Below are 15,852 nucleotides of genomic sequence, written 5' to 3' on the forward strand. Positions count from 1 at the left end.
AAAGAATAGTATTTATTCACAACCTCCCCATGGAATTGCCCTATCATGGGATCATCACATTTTACATTTATAAGGTATGGGCAAATTCCGCCTAAAGTGATAGCTTGGAGTTTACATTCCTATCAAATGTATAAGAGAATCTCTGTTTCTCTGCAGACTCACCAGAGCTTGATTTTTGTCAGATTTTAATTTCTGGTCAATTTGATATATGTAAATTGTTATCTCATGATTTTAATTTCCACTTTCCTGGGTACTAGTGTGGTTGAGTATTTCCTAAAGGTTTCTGACGTAGAAAATCTATCTATGGCATTTGTCTTTAGGGAAGGGAAGTGTGAAATGGGAGTAGGGGTGCATACAGAGGATTTTAAATGTATCTGCATTGCTTTATTTCTTAAAAATATGACTTGACAAAATAGAGAAAAATATAGGCAATTGTTAAATTAAAATAAAAATGTTAATAGAAGTCTTAACCTTTTTTGGTTTCCATATTACAGCAAGTTTAACATTTTTAATTGTTTTTTTGTTTTTCGTTTTTTGTGTTTTTTTTCATTTGCTGTCTCTTACCTCCAATGGATGGTGCCTGCATTTTACTGTAACCCTGGTGACAAGACATGCCCAGATTCCCAATAAGTGCTCTTGAGAGTTGGTACCTCTGTCCAACTCCAATTTAACTAAGCCTCTTGAGATTTGGGCCATTAGAAGAAAGAACATATTTGCTTTAATTTGAGTGAAAGTGAAATCATACTTGAGAACCCATAAATGTGAGATTCTATAAGAATGAGTATAGTGAATCTTCCTAAAATTATAACTAGAGAAGGAACATTTACAGAAAAAGCAGGTCACTGTATTTGTCATCTGAAAAAAATACATATACAAGAATTTGAAATTTGGATAGTTTATGTAGGTAATTATTTTAAATATCTTTTTGATTTACATGTATGTTTTCAGAAGGAAAATATAATCACTTCAATTTCAACATTATGGGTTAATTCAGCTAATTGGGCTACTTCCCAGGTAAACATATTCTTTAGTCTTAATGTCTTGATCATTGAGGTTGAAATGAAAATATATCTGCTTCTAATTTTCTCAAGAGAATTTTTGTTTCAGTGATAGGTTTCTTGTAAACCATACAATCATACTGGTTGATTTTGAGAGTTTTCTTCTTGTTTTTCAATAAGAATATACTCTGAATTCTGATTTAATAGGTTTTTTCAGTTGGTGCTGTTTTCCTCTGTTTTCTCCTTTCCAGGATTTCACTGTGTGTTGTTCACATCCGACCTGAAGAGCAAATTTGGCTGCATATCTCAGAGATTCAAAGGGTTAAAGGTACTGTGTTTTGCAATTCTTCTTTCTTTCTTTTTTCTTTTTCTTTTTCTTATCTGTGAACATTCCCAGAGTTTAATTCCTGGGCATTTCTCTTTTCTTTTTTGTATGCTTTCCCTGAATCAACTATGACTCATGGTTTTGACTTTCGCTTCCATGTTGATGGCTCTCCTTTTTACAGAACTTCTTCTATTTATAATTTGGTTAGGTTCCAAAAGGTTGGTTTAAGTCTGTGTGCAAAGTGACACTTAAAATGAGTAACTGCTAACACCCTCGGATGGAACAAGGAACAAGGCAGAGTTGATTATGTTTTTCTTCTCCTCTGGCTCATAGCTTTATTTGAGTCCTAAGAGAAACTTTTGTTTCATTTACCCCAGCTTCAGAGGTCTGTATTTCAACTGTTTTTGGGACTTGCTCCCTTGATGGACTGTCTATCTCTTCAAACTAAACATACTAAATTTTAGATAATTTTCTTTTCAAATAAACTATGCCTTTCTTCTAAAAAAACCCCACAAAAACCCCAAAACAAAAAACATTAAAAGGACTAGAACTGAGCCTCTGAAACGTCTATATCCTCCCATCAATTTTATCTCATACATTCATTTTCATCAAATCCTGTTTATTCTTCCCTCTAAGCTTTCTCTGAGATCTGTACATTTCTTGCCATTAACACTATGAATAAATTAGTTTCAAAACTAACCATCGCGTGCTTTGAAGATTATAGCAGAGTGCCCTGCCCCTGCTTTCAGCTTCCAGAGCTCTTAGCCACATACTGCCAATCCATTCGTGTTCCTACACGGCCAATTTTACACGCCAGTCCTTAGCTCAACAGCCTATACTGATCAACAATTTATTACTAGATGCTATTCAACCTCCTCAAAACGGAATCGCACAATAGTCTGGTTTCACAATAATAGCTAAAAAACTTTTTTCTATCTTTCCAAAGGGAATCCTGCATTCCATCATATTAAGACATTTCCTCACAGATGTAGCCTGCATTTTCTCTACTCCAAGATTTTACTCCTTCTGGTCGTGGCCCTGAATTGCCTTTTTTTTTCTTCATAGAAATGACGTTGATATTTCAAGATCCAAGTTCAGTGTCACTGCCTCTTGAAATCCTTCTTCAACATCTTCAGTTTTCAATGATCCTTCATTTAAAAAATATTTTTATTATAAACATAATATAAACTTAAAGTAGATTTCAAATTCTCCTTTGGAGCTTTAGCTATATCTTATCACCCAGTTTCAGTCTCATACCTTTAACTGCATATAGAGCCTTACCACCTTGATGGCCATAATCTCAAATAGCTCTTACAAGTTGGCATATTTCTTCCTGTCTTTCTTTAAATGCAGTTTTATGTGTTTATATTATATAATAATATAATAATGCTTTTTACATTATAATGTTAGGTGAAACTTTAAACAAAACTTTTAATGTTTGTATATCATTCTAACATAAATTTGCCTCCCATTCCACTATATTTATACATCTTTAGATATTTTTTATTTCTTATTAGCAATGATACTGAAAAGAGCATTTTTAGATATACATTTTTGTCCAATTTCAGATAATTTATTTAGGTGAATCTCCTAGAAATGGAATTATTGAATTATTGGTATAAAAAATTTATAGTTAAAAAAGTTACTTTCAGGGGAGGTATTACTAATTTATAATCCCAAATCAAGATTGTGTAAGAGTGCCTGTATTTATCGTGACGAAGTAGTGGCTTAATAATTCTTTTTTTTTTTTTTTCTAATGAGATTTTAAATGGTTATAAGTGGTATAACTTTAGGAAAGTTAATCTCACTAGTCCCTAGGATCCTCTGTAAAATGAACATAATAATAGTATCTACCTCACAGGTTTGTTTTGAGGATTTAATGTACATGAAGTGTTTTTGCATACTGCTCAACATAAAATAGTCAACAAGTGGTAGTTACTAGGATTATAATTGCCTATGTATTACACGAATCGTACATTATTTCATTTATGCTCTTTTACTTTAGACTTCAGACATTTGCTAGCAAAAGAGAATTTCCGAAATGGTTTCTTTAACTTAATGCTAAGAACATTCATATATTAAAGTAATTTTAAATATAGGTGTCCCAACAATAAAATGGAGACCTCTTTAAATTATTACGGGTTTCATCACTATATTGCCCAGGCTATATTTTGTCTTTCCCTGGAAGTCTCCAAACCTCTAGCACTGTGTCAGTTCCTCACCGCTCCTCTTTCAGTAGTTCCACACAGAAAAATGCACAAGTCTTAAGATACTTTCATTAAGCTTCAGTGGAGGATGGCAGGGAGGCACATCTATGTTTTGTGGAGTCTAAAGTTCATACGCTTGCAAAAGAATTTTAAAGGAAAATATTAATAATTATGAATTTAAAAATTTCCAGGGGCTCTGCCAGGTTCTTGCAGGATCGTGGAGGGAAGGAGACCTGGAGTTACATTAGCTTCATGGAAAATCAATTACCACTCCTTTGCATGCCCCACCACACTTTGCAAAAGGTACTTGAATAAAAATTGGAGAATTATCACAGATGATTCGGTAGTATATTAGGTTGGTGCAAAAGTAATTGCGGTGTTTGCAATTATTTTTAACCATTTAAGCCACAATTACTTTTGCACCAACCTAATACATAGATAAAAGTGTTAGCCTCATTCATAATGATCCTCTCATAGTAGTGATTTAGAAATACAAATTGGCAGATAGCATGTTAAATATAAAGGACAAAATCCACTCTTCATTTTTATTATCATGCCTATTATAACCCCTTGATGTAAAGACTACAGATAGAATATACCCAACTCTAACAAAACATACTTCATTCCTGCCAGCCTCACGACTGATACTTCACTCACTAGATTCTCTTTTTATGTTCTTACTCTCTTAAATTATTCTAATGCAAATGGAGAAGTTGGTTATTAGTTTCATTGATAGAATTAAAACTGGTCACAGATTTTAATCATGACTGAGGGTGTGTTAATGGTGAAAGAAAAGAGATTTGGTTGGTCTCTTTAATAAAGGACCACTTTTCAAACTCTTTTACAGATTTTTGACAATTGATAATTAAGAGTCTATGAGATCATCCCTAGCCAGTTTAAGCCCTGTCACTAGAAATTAAGAAATAAAAAAATGTGTTCTCATGTATTATGATATCCAGAGAGATAAAGCACTGTTTTACGTTTTGATTGTCCAAGGACAACCACGAAAAACACGAAGTGAATGGTACTTATTGGCATGTGCTAAACGTGAAGGTTGTAAACATCAAACTCCTTTAAACTGCGGATGGCCTGTTTCTGCGTCAGTCTGCTTTCTAACCATGAATGCTGCTTGCTGTGGAAACTAAGATTTTAGAAAGCTACCCTGCTACTGTCATCGTGGTTTTAATTATTGTCCTTTCATACCGTCCACTTCTTGTTTATTCCTTAACAGAAAGCAGACACTGTAGGTTAGAGTATGTTATCTGCATCTTTCACAGCTGCTAAACCTGTTTTTCACCTGAACACCTTGTTGAGAACTATTTAGAAGCTTGGCTTCATACTTCCTTTACAATAAAGAACAAAATGCTCCCGGCACGATAATTCTACTTAGGAATGGATAGATTCTCACATACTTAAATTCTGAAAGGTACACGCGATGGTCTGCTCTAAATGACAGGTTGCCATGGTTACATTCTTCTGTGGCTCAGATGGGGATAGGGGCCAATTATCAAGTTTTGTTTGGCTGATTTTAAGTAGTTTGTTACCTGGATACTCAACAAATAAGAAAACTGAAGAAGAAAATAAAAGACTTGTTTTCTTCTTCCCTAGAAAGGAAACAGTCATCGTGGAAAAAAAAAAAAAGCCCCCAAATTCCAAACAACATGTAAATTATTTAGTTCAGATAAAAAGTTTCCAAACTATTGACTTTATTTAGAGACTAGCACGAGGCCTGTGAACTAAGATAGCTTTGATGCTATGAATTGGACTTTTTGCTAACTCTCTTGATCCTATAATACCAGCTTTAAATAATTCTCTTCCTTTCCAAATTTGTCTGGTGCTTTTCAAATTTGTATGTGTGTGTATTTTAATAGTTCCTCCTTTTGTCAGTTTTGCTTGGCCCTCCCCCTTCCTCCTGTGGTGGAAGCGGGATGGTTAATTAATGATATTCCAGAGGCAATTTCTAGAGTGACTATTGGAAAACCCTTCTTAATTAACAAAATGATAAATTCCCCACTGCAGCAGTGCTGTAGTGAAGTTCATCTCTGTCATTCAAAATCCATGATTCTAAAACATCCTCCAACATTTTTGTGAGGATGTTGGGCACTTAAAGTCTGGATCTTTTATCAAAGTTTCCACAGCAAGCTGGAGAAGGAGAAATGAAGAGTGAAAAGGAGAAAGAAGAACTGGACAGAATTAAAATGCTATTCTGTCATTGTAATAGTTCATATGGGCACTGTCAGGAGAGCATTTTAATTTTGTCAAGTGTGTCTGCTATTCATTTATTCCATCTCCTGCTTGTTATCGAAGTTTCAGATTAAATGTAAAGATATGAATGTATTGCCATAATAAAGTTATAAGGATTGTTAGGAAGAAGGAAAGAAAAATGCACACAAAAGTACCAATGGAAGTTTCACAATAGTAGCATGAGAAGGACTTTGTTTAGGCTGGTTTTCTGATTTTATCCGAATAAATATTGCGTTAAAAATAATATCTGACTTGGGCTTAAATGGAGGGAGGAAATGAAAATGTTCCTTAATTAGCCTCAGATCCAGTGTTTTGCTTTCAGTTGAGCATAGAGAGTAAATCTTAAAAGTAGTTCAGTCCGTTGGTTTAATGCTTAAAAACTTACTTCCAGGACTAATAAACTCATGCTTTTAGTAGTAGATCCATTCAGTAAGTTGGGGAGAGGGGAGGATGTTAGGCATTTTAAAAATGTTGCCCTATCACACTTTCAAACAATTGAATTAGAGTTTACTATAAAGTCAAGCTAATATTAAGCATCGTTACTTTTTAAACAAGACATTGTTGGTTACATAACTGTTCATACAAAGTGTGAAAACTTATTTTAATATATGACATGGATCTTTGATAAATGATGTATGAAACTGGATTTCTAAAATGTGGGTATGTAGCAGGGTCACAATTTATAAGTCACAACTGAAATGTGCAGTCTGTCAGTAACTAATCTTTCTCATGATCTCGCCCATCACTGAGTGGGGTGCAGGGAATAGTGGTGGGGAGAAATCTCAATGATCAATGTTCTCCCAGCCTCTTCATATTTAAGACAGTCTCTTTGAGAAAAATGCTAGTCCTTTGGATTTCTTTCTTCACCCCCAGATAGCATCTGTGTAGATTGGTGACAGTGAGGACAGTGTGATTAGTCCATCTGGCCTCTATGGTTGTCATGAAGGGAAACGCTTCTGAAGTCCATGGTCCCAGCTGTTTGCATACAAGCACACTAAAATGCCTTGATCTTGGTGTCAGGCCTTTACTGTTTCACCAGTCTCCTCAGAACCTCCATACCACCTTGCTGAGGCACGCATAAGGCCCTCCACACAGCCCATGCAAACTAGGAGAACTGTCTCAGGCTTATGTCTCAGCCACCTCCCTGTACCAATGCTATACTACTTCCCTCCTCCACGTCTCTCCTTCCCCAGGACTACTCCTAGAATCTCGCAACTTCTCTCAGGCTTTGGAGAAAGAGGCCCCTTGCTATATGTTCCCAAATTTCCTCATAGATATTTAGAGTTTCTATAGACCCCTCCTTGTTTGGGCCCTTTGCTCTCCCTCTAGTTCTCATCTTGATTCTTACTCCACTAGGGCTGCCATGGGAGGGCTGTCTACTTTCTCTGCATATATGGAAAGAATTTACTGTAAGTCATGGTATTAGTTGGGGTTCTCCAGAGAAAAAGAACCAACAGTCAGTCTCTCTCTCTCTCTCTCTCTCTCTCTCTCTCTCTCTCTCTGTCTATCTCTCTCTCTGTATCTATATATCTAGTCTATGTATCTATATATTCTATATATCTATAGATATACATCTACATCAACATCTATCTATCTCTAGGAAAGAGATTTATTATAAATAATTGTCAAACATGAGTATGGAGGCTGAGAAGTCCCAGCACATACCAGCTGCAAGCTAGAGACCCAGGGAAGCTGGTGATGTAGTTCTAGTCCTAGTCCAAAGGCCTGAGAACCAGGGGAATTGATGGTATAACTTCCAGTCCAAGTCCGAAGGTCTGAGAGCTGGAGAGCTGATGCTGTAAGGCCAAGTTTGAGGGTAGAAGAAGACCAGTCCCAACTCAGTAGTCAGGTTGAGAGAACGAATTCTCCAAGTCTTTGCCTTTTTGTTCTGTTCAGGCCCTCAATAGGTTGAGTGATACTCACCCACATTGGGGAGGGCAATCTGCTTTACTAGGTTTAGCAGATTCAAATGCTAATTTCATTCAGAAATACCCTCTCAGACACATTTAGAATTAATGTTTAACCAAATAACTGGGCACTCTGTGATCCAGTCAAGTTGACACATAAAATTAATAATCATAGTCATGTACTCATTTTCAGTTTTACCCCCTTTTTCAATTTTGTCTGACTCAAAATGCAACCCCCCAATCCTTACAATCCCATCAAGCCCATGAGAATTCATCCCTCAGTATCTCTCTGACCTTATCTCCTACTAGTTTTCCTCTTGCTCATTCTGCTGCAGGCATATAAACTTCCTTATTGTTCCTTAAAAATATGAAGGGGCTTCATCTCAGGAACTTTTACTAACTGTTCTCTGTGTGGGAAAATTCACAGGTAAGAGATATCAGCATTGCTTGCTCCCTCATTTTTAATTAGGTCTCTGCTCAAACATCATGTTGTTACAGACACCTTTCTTTTCCACTTTAGGTAAAATGGGAACTCTCACCACAACATGTTAAACTCTTTCTTTCTTTTATCTTTTTCTGTTATTTCTTCACAGTACCACCTATTTGAATATTATGTTTTGCTTGTATATCTATTTCTATTATCAATCATTTCCTATGAGAATGCAAACTATATAAGTAGAGATTTTTTTATTATTGAATGCTATATCTTCAGTAATACCCTGTTTCCCTGAGAATAAGACCTAGCCGGACAATCAGCTCTAATGTGTCTTTTGGAGCAAAAATTAATATAAGACTAGGTATATTATATTATATTATATTATATTATATTATATTATATTATATTATATTATATTATACCTGGTCTTATATTATAGTAAAATAAGACCAGATATTATATTAATTTTTGCTCCAAAAGATGCATTAGAGCTGATTGTCTGGCTAGGTCTTATTTTCGGGGAAACATGGTAGCATTCTACTGGCACACATACATACAAATTCAACATGCATACATATATTTGTCAAATGAGTGGAAAATAATGGATGATATGAAGGAAGATAAATTGGTTTACTAAAGGGAAATATGCATGGGAAGATATTTCCAAAAATATCATTTCTAACACAGAGGTTATTTGCATTACATATGCTGTTAGCATTTTTTATTTTTGAATTCTGAAAGTCTTCTTTTCAAAAGAATTAATTTAGGACTACTTTGAAATTTAGTTAATGTACCAATCAATGCAGTGGGAAAAATACCAGCAAATTCCATTGTGTGTATAGACATAACTCCTAGTTAGTTCATTAATTATTTTTTCTTTATAGTCAGTTATTTAAAAAAATAAAGGTTCTAAAGAAAATTGTATATGAAAAAAAAACTAGGCCCATTTCAGAAGTGTTTTATAGTTCAATTTACCCTAATTAATGGATAGTAATTATATTTTAGGCAATGTCCTGAGCTCTGGCAATGCAAAATTAATAGTCATGTATTCTATGAAGAATGACTTATAAAAATAGTGGTTTATTTTTATTGAGTTTTGTATTTTACAAGACACTTTTATGTATATTTTTCATTTGTTTCTCACTGCTGTTTCGGAGGTAATACTTACCCATACTTTTGAGATGTTTTACAGGTTAAGAGACTTGTCGGAGGCTTCATAGCTAGTAAATAATGGAAGCAGAACTCAAATTTAGATTTTTATATGTCAAACTTAGGATACTTGCCATCTTTCTTATGATGTATATATCTGGGCAACTTCAGGATTTAAAATATGGTTTATTTAGATACATTATCTCATTTAATACTAAAAATTTCTCTGTGGGCATATTTTGCAGACAAGGAAAGTGCGCTTTATATAACTTTGACTGACATGGTCAAAGTTATATAACTCATCTGTAGCAATAAGTTCTTGAATTCATGATTTTTGAGTAAAAAATCAATGCCTTTTAGATTTTCCACTTGACAAAGGAGAAAAGTTTGGAAGTATAGTTAATGTCAGATTAGGAACAGATCATTAGTAAGTTAAAAGGAGAAAACATGGAATTTTAGGAAAAAAATTGAGAAATTTACTCAATAGAAAAAAACCCCAAATAGTTAATTAAGTAGAAAGACATACATACCTCTACAGTTGATAAACCTCAAAGTGTATATTTATATCCTGTAGACTATTGTTTATTTAAGATTTCAGGAAAGTAAACGTTTCTTTGAAATTTGAAAAGCATTGTCATTTATTTTTTTTAATAGTTTTAAGAAGTTTTTCCTATGTTTCTTACTCTCAAGAAAGAATGTTCCTATCACATTCACATGAGTAGCGTGGCATGTGAGAAGGTGTATTGCGTTGGGGTTGATATTATACTGTATATCAATCTATATCTGTGTGATGTTATATTGCATTGGAGTTTATATAACACTAGTGTGACTAATTCACTGGGGGTGTTAACATGGATCTCCCTTGGAGAAATGGATTTGCTTACAGGCCCTGAAAAAGGTTAATAATTTGAGCCTGCAAGTATAAGGAGCAGGGCGTTGACTAAGGAAAGTTATGGAAGATAATGTACGTGACCCTGAAGCTTCCTGTGAGAACTTTCACTGGTGATATTCTAACATCACAATATACTTTAAAATGTGTACTATACCTTTCATCATTTATTTACGTAGGTGACACAAAAAAGCTGTAAAACCACTGAATTCTCCCCACCATAGTTTAGCTCCCAATACTCTGGTCCAGCACAACTTTCTGACTTTTTGCTTAGACTGGAGCTAAAAAACTGGTCACATCAACATGGATGGATCTTGAGAGTGTAATGCTGAGTGAAATAAGTCAGATCTTGAGAGTGTAATGCTGAGTGAAATAAGTCAGACAGAAAAAGCAGAGAACCATGTGATTTCACTGATATGTGGTATATAAACCAAAAACAACAAAAGAACAAGACAAATGAGAAACAGAAACTCATAGACACAGACAATAGTTTAGTGGTTACCAGAGGGTAAGGGGGGCGGGGGGTGGGGGGTGGGAGATGAGGGTAAGGGGGATCAAATATATGGTGATGGAAGGAGAACTGACTCTGGGTGATGAACACACAATGGGATTTATAGATGATGTAATACAGAATTGTACACCTGAAATCTATGTAATTTTACTAACAATTGTCACCCCAATAAATTTAAAAAAAAAAGAAAAACACGGAAAACAAACAAAACAAAACAAAAAAAAACTGGTCACATAACTTCCTCATTATGTATTGTGATTGCTCCCTACCTGTACTTCTCATTCTCATAGTCTTTGAAATCTGCCTGGTAAACAAGAACAGTGTTTGAACTTTTGCCTGCCATTTTTTCTGAAGACTGCAATTCTACCTAGTCACAGTAGAGGCAACCCTTTTCCTACAATGTGCTTCTATCCACCTTGCCACAGTTGATTGGTCCAAAGTTCAATATCTTACCCAAGCTAGGCAATCAGAGTGTTTAACTGAGAATATGGACTTATACATATATGTATGTTCTATATAATTTTTCTATATAATCTTTATTTCAAATGACTTGGGAGCAGAGAGAGTTTGACTGGACAAGGACCTTGGCAGGAATACACATATGAGTAAAAAAGAGATGTGGCAATGAAAGATTAGGAGCGAAGACTTCCCAAATTACATGTGACCCTTTAGTCCTTGGTTTCTTGGTCAGCATGTTTCTTCCTGAAGCACAGCTGCGTCCCTGTTTTTGAGTTCCTTTATTCTTATACTAAGTTTCGCTTTCTTTTCATGAAGCTAGCTTAAAAGGGTTTCTGTTAGGACTATAAGAGGAATCACATGTTCCAATCTATTCTTTTCCTATTACTTTGTCTTGAATACAAAGCTGTGACCCTGAGTCAGAATTTTCTTCCAATGTCTACTAAACCTCAAATCAAAGAATCAAATTCAACATGCTTTATCAAATGTGAAATTACTTACACTATTTGTGAAGTTATTTATTTCATAAAATGAAAGCTTGCTCATTTTCACTGAAAATTAATTTCCATGTAAAATATTTTGATGTGTTTTATACCCAAGGATTTTTTAGATTAAAAACTACACAATTGTTAAATAACTTGAAACATTACATATTTATCTATATCTACAATATATATGCATATGCATACACACTTGTGTTCTCTCTCTCATATTTTCTTCTCATAGGCTAGAATTTCAACCAATTTTGGGTGAATTTTAATGTTCATACCAAAAACTGAAGCTTTTTTCCCCTTAAGGAGTTACACTCTTACCTTTTAAATTTTCCCAGTAGAGTTTCACAGAATAAAAGTGATTCTTTTACAGAGGGAAAAAACAAACAAACAAACAAACAAACAAAAACCCTCTTCTTTCATTTTTGTCTGTACTATAAATGTCTAGTTAGTTCCCATGGACATGTAAACTCCAGTTTCAAATATCTGTGTGCACGTGTTTATATATGTGTATGAGAAAAAACATGCTATAAGTGAAACCCCCAGTCATGCAGGCTAATATTCTATTTCTGACAATGAGTTCAAATGAATTTGGCAAGAAGAGCCTTTTGTCTTCTATGGAGCAATGTCAGGGGGCTAAGGATGTTCAAGCAGGATAAGGGAAGGCTCTCCAGAAAACATGTTTTATTTGCATTATTTGAATGAGTTTTCTGAACTTTTGATTGTGCGAAAATTTACATATGATTTCCTTCACTAGACCTCAAAAAATAAAAACCTAAATAGAACAAAGGCCAATCCAAGGGAATGCCTGGCATAGGTCTTCAAACAGACGCAAGCCAAGCCATGGACACACTCAGATACCAGACTTCTCCCATGAAGATGGTGTCCCAGACCTGAAACTCACCGTAATTGTCAGCAATCTTTAAAAGCCTCAGGATTCCATGGCCATAGAATCCTGTTCTGATTCCCCACCAGAACTCTAACAGCTAAAGAGTCTTCCCAGATAAAGCTCTATCGTTATTTATTTGCCTTCTTTTAGGGATAGGTAGCACAGCTAAATTTAGGCGTTACTCTCCAACCAGGGTCAAAGAGCAATTTGTTTTATCAAGTAAAAACACCGTGCGGGTTGATACAGATAAGGGTGCCACTTAGTGTCTTGTTTTTATATCATTTATATTCATTAAAACTCATAGGCATTAAGTTCGTAAAAACTACCAAGCAAGAAAACATGCTGAGACTAATGTTCTCAAAACCTTCATTTTATACTTGGGAGAACAGATATTTTTACTGCCTTGAAAGTTTTAAAGATGGAACAGATCACTGCTATAGAAATTCCTTTTGTTTAAGCCATATTTTATAGAGATATAAATCTATATATTTTCTAGAGATAGCAGGTCATGTAATCCGAATAACCTTTCTAAAATAGAGATATTTATCAATTTCCCTAATTAATGTCAGTGAACATTGACTTTCCTACCTCTAATATCAGGGAATTTAGCAAGTTAGAAAGCAGTCTATTCTATGGATGGCTAACTTTAAAAGAGATTTTCTTCCTTACAGTGAATTATTCTTATTTTCTGCGTAATCAAGTATATGTTACTTTCACTTGACTATTATTACAAATTGTTACAACACCATTGATGAATCTAATCACCCCAGGTGTTTGAAACCATGTAGGCACTGTGTTTTCAAGCCGAGAAATTAAGAAAAAGGAGCTTATTGCTTTTTGCTAAGAACATTGTAAGTTGATACTTTGAGCACCAGAAGAGCGAGTAATGATTAATAAAGATTGACTAGAAAAGAATGAGAAGACCTTGTCTTTCTCAAAGGTAAGCATCCCAAGAAGCAATGTGGCAAATGGTGTTGAAACCATGAGCTTATTGGGTCAGTGCCTCTCCATACAGATGGAAACAAACAAACAAAATAAGACTAACTGTGCTCCAGGGCAAAGGAGGAACAGGAAGCAAACTGCAATACTGCGAACTGGATAAACTTTGAGGCTGGTACAGACTCTCCCTTCACGCATTCTGCTCTCTCAGATGAAAGACAAGCACGAAAAAATGAACAAAACTCTTTATGCTCTAATATCCATCAAGTTTAATTCTTCTATGTCTTTTATTACTCTGCAGAGCGTCTCACTCCCTCTTTGTGTCCAACTGTATCCTGCACAAATGTCTAGCACAGCACCTACAACAGGATTGCATCCACTGGTCAACAGGTTTAGCAGTGTCATCCAGGTTGTGAGAGCTCCTTGATGGCAGACACATGTCTTATTCAACTCCAGATAGATGGGAGCCTAGTTTCTGACACTAAGGAGATACTCAATTTATATTTATCTGATGAAAGAAGGAGAGAAGAGACAGTATTTTCTTACAGAAAGACACTTTTTCCTCTTTCTGAGCAGCAACTTGCCCCCAAAAGTAATTTACGTTGGTTGGTTTGAACTGTGCAGTTTTTCCTGTCCTTCTGGTATTGAAATCTTGTATCCAAGAGCCCAAAACAAAAGGGTATGATATACGTATCAAATTCAGGAAGTAGATGGATTCTAGAAGTAAGGAGATATGCTTAATTACGGCTTGTTTAATGACTCTGCTTTACTGTTCACAGTGGCAAAAAAGTGAAAGGATGATACAACGCATAGTGTATAACCATTACCACTGAAGCAATTTGAATTGCTTTCTGTGAGTATACTGTCACTGATCTAATTTTTACTAAATGTTAAGCAGTTTTCTGTGCTAAAAATATATTGAGCTGAAACAATAGATTAAGAAAGATGTTGTTCTAAATCCCATCTTGTAATTTTCATTTAATGGGTCTAAATTCCTTGAAGTATCAGACTTTAAAAATTGACTCACAGAGATCTTAACTTATGGCTCTGAATCCCTTTGGAGGAGGTGCTTATGAATATTAACTGTACCTTAGGATGCACTGTGTTGGTACAAGACTCCTTTGAGCACAGAATTAGTGAGAGGTGAATGATGAATCATGGGCTCAAGTGTGTAGTGTTTAAGTACTCGAAAGAACAGACTCTGTATGGTATTGTAAAACGTCTTGTAGCTTCACTTCTGATTTTGAAATGTTACAGTGCTTGCTTATTGTCACAGCATGATCTTCAGCACAGTTGGATAGTGCTTTTTTAAAGTAATGCAAATGCATGAATGTCAGAAATACCTTCAAATATCAGGGACTGCATCTTTAAGGAGTACATTTGGCATTAAACAGCCTTTTCCAGCTAATGAATTTCTCAAGTTACAAGAATAATGGCCTTTTTAATCTTAGCAAGAGTAATTAAACAGACATTTGTTATTAATGATGTTGTTAATGGCAGAAGATATTGAATTCTCACTTTAGATATTATATTGCTTGAGAGTGATTATTTTGAATATCAGACATATGAGTGTATGACGGTTTTAAAAGTACAACATCTCCTTAAGAGCATTGTAAAGTACTAGTAGTTATTTAAAATAGAGAAAACTGCTTTAACTTTTACTAATACTGAAAAAACTATTTCCAAACTGAGGCAGAACTAACTTACAGGAATAAAGAAAACGTGTTTGGTTAGTTCTACTCATAGTTGAAATGGTGTTATTCTTCTGTTGAGATAGATATGTGTCAGCCCACAGCTTGAGAATTACCTACTCAAAGTCTCCTTCAAAATAGAAAGGCATGTGATATTGGTTGGCTACTCTGTGTCCATTACTCTTTCCTAACAAGTTCCTCAACTCTATTCAGAAATCCACGCTATCTCCAGCTTCAGAGAGGCATCTTCATTCATTCATTCATTCATTCATTCATTCATTCATTCACTCATTCATTCAACAAATATTTACTGAGTGCCAGTATGTCTAGGCACTATTCTGTGCACTGGGAATATAACTGTGAAACAAGAATAAAACAAACGAACAAAAGATCATAAAAAAAAAAGCAATATTCAAAAAGACAAATCCCTGCCTACTATGATTAGGGCTAATGAATTAATCAAGTTAGAGCCAATCAGGCCACAGCACCCCCCAATGATTCTCATGGCCCAGTGCCAATGGTGGGTATGTGGCTAAATGGCTCCAATCAGACCAGAGAGCAGGGATTATATCTCTGTGTGTGGGAAAGAAAAACATTTTTTTCTTTTCTTTCTCCCACTAGACATAAACAAAGAAACAGCCAGGACCAATTGCCAGGGGCAGCCATTTGAGACTGTGAGGGAATCCAGGATTAGGACAAATCAGAACCTAAGGATAACCA

The 15,852-nt window shown here is 35.1% G+C and overlaps 1 long non-coding RNA gene across 1 annotated transcript in view; it reads left to right on the forward strand.

Moving 5' to 3' along the window:
- The first annotated feature begins 1,248 nt into the window (after positions 1-1,248).
- LOC141570409 (uncharacterized) overlaps positions 1,249-15,852 on the forward strand; it is a 92,116-nt gene continuing 77,512 nt past the window's right edge. The window contains exon 1 of the long non-coding RNA XR_012494414.1: positions 1,249-1,326. This is a non-coding gene — a long non-coding RNA (uncharacterized LOC141570409). The remainder of the gene's footprint in view (positions 1,327-15,852) is intronic.

Source organism: Rhinolophus sinicus, linkage group LG03, assembly GCF_036562045.2.
Source record: "Rhinolophus sinicus isolate RSC01 linkage group LG03, ASM3656204v1, whole genome shotgun sequence".
NCBI lineage: Eukaryota > Metazoa > Chordata > Mammalia > Chiroptera > Rhinolophidae > Rhinolophus > Rhinolophus sinicus.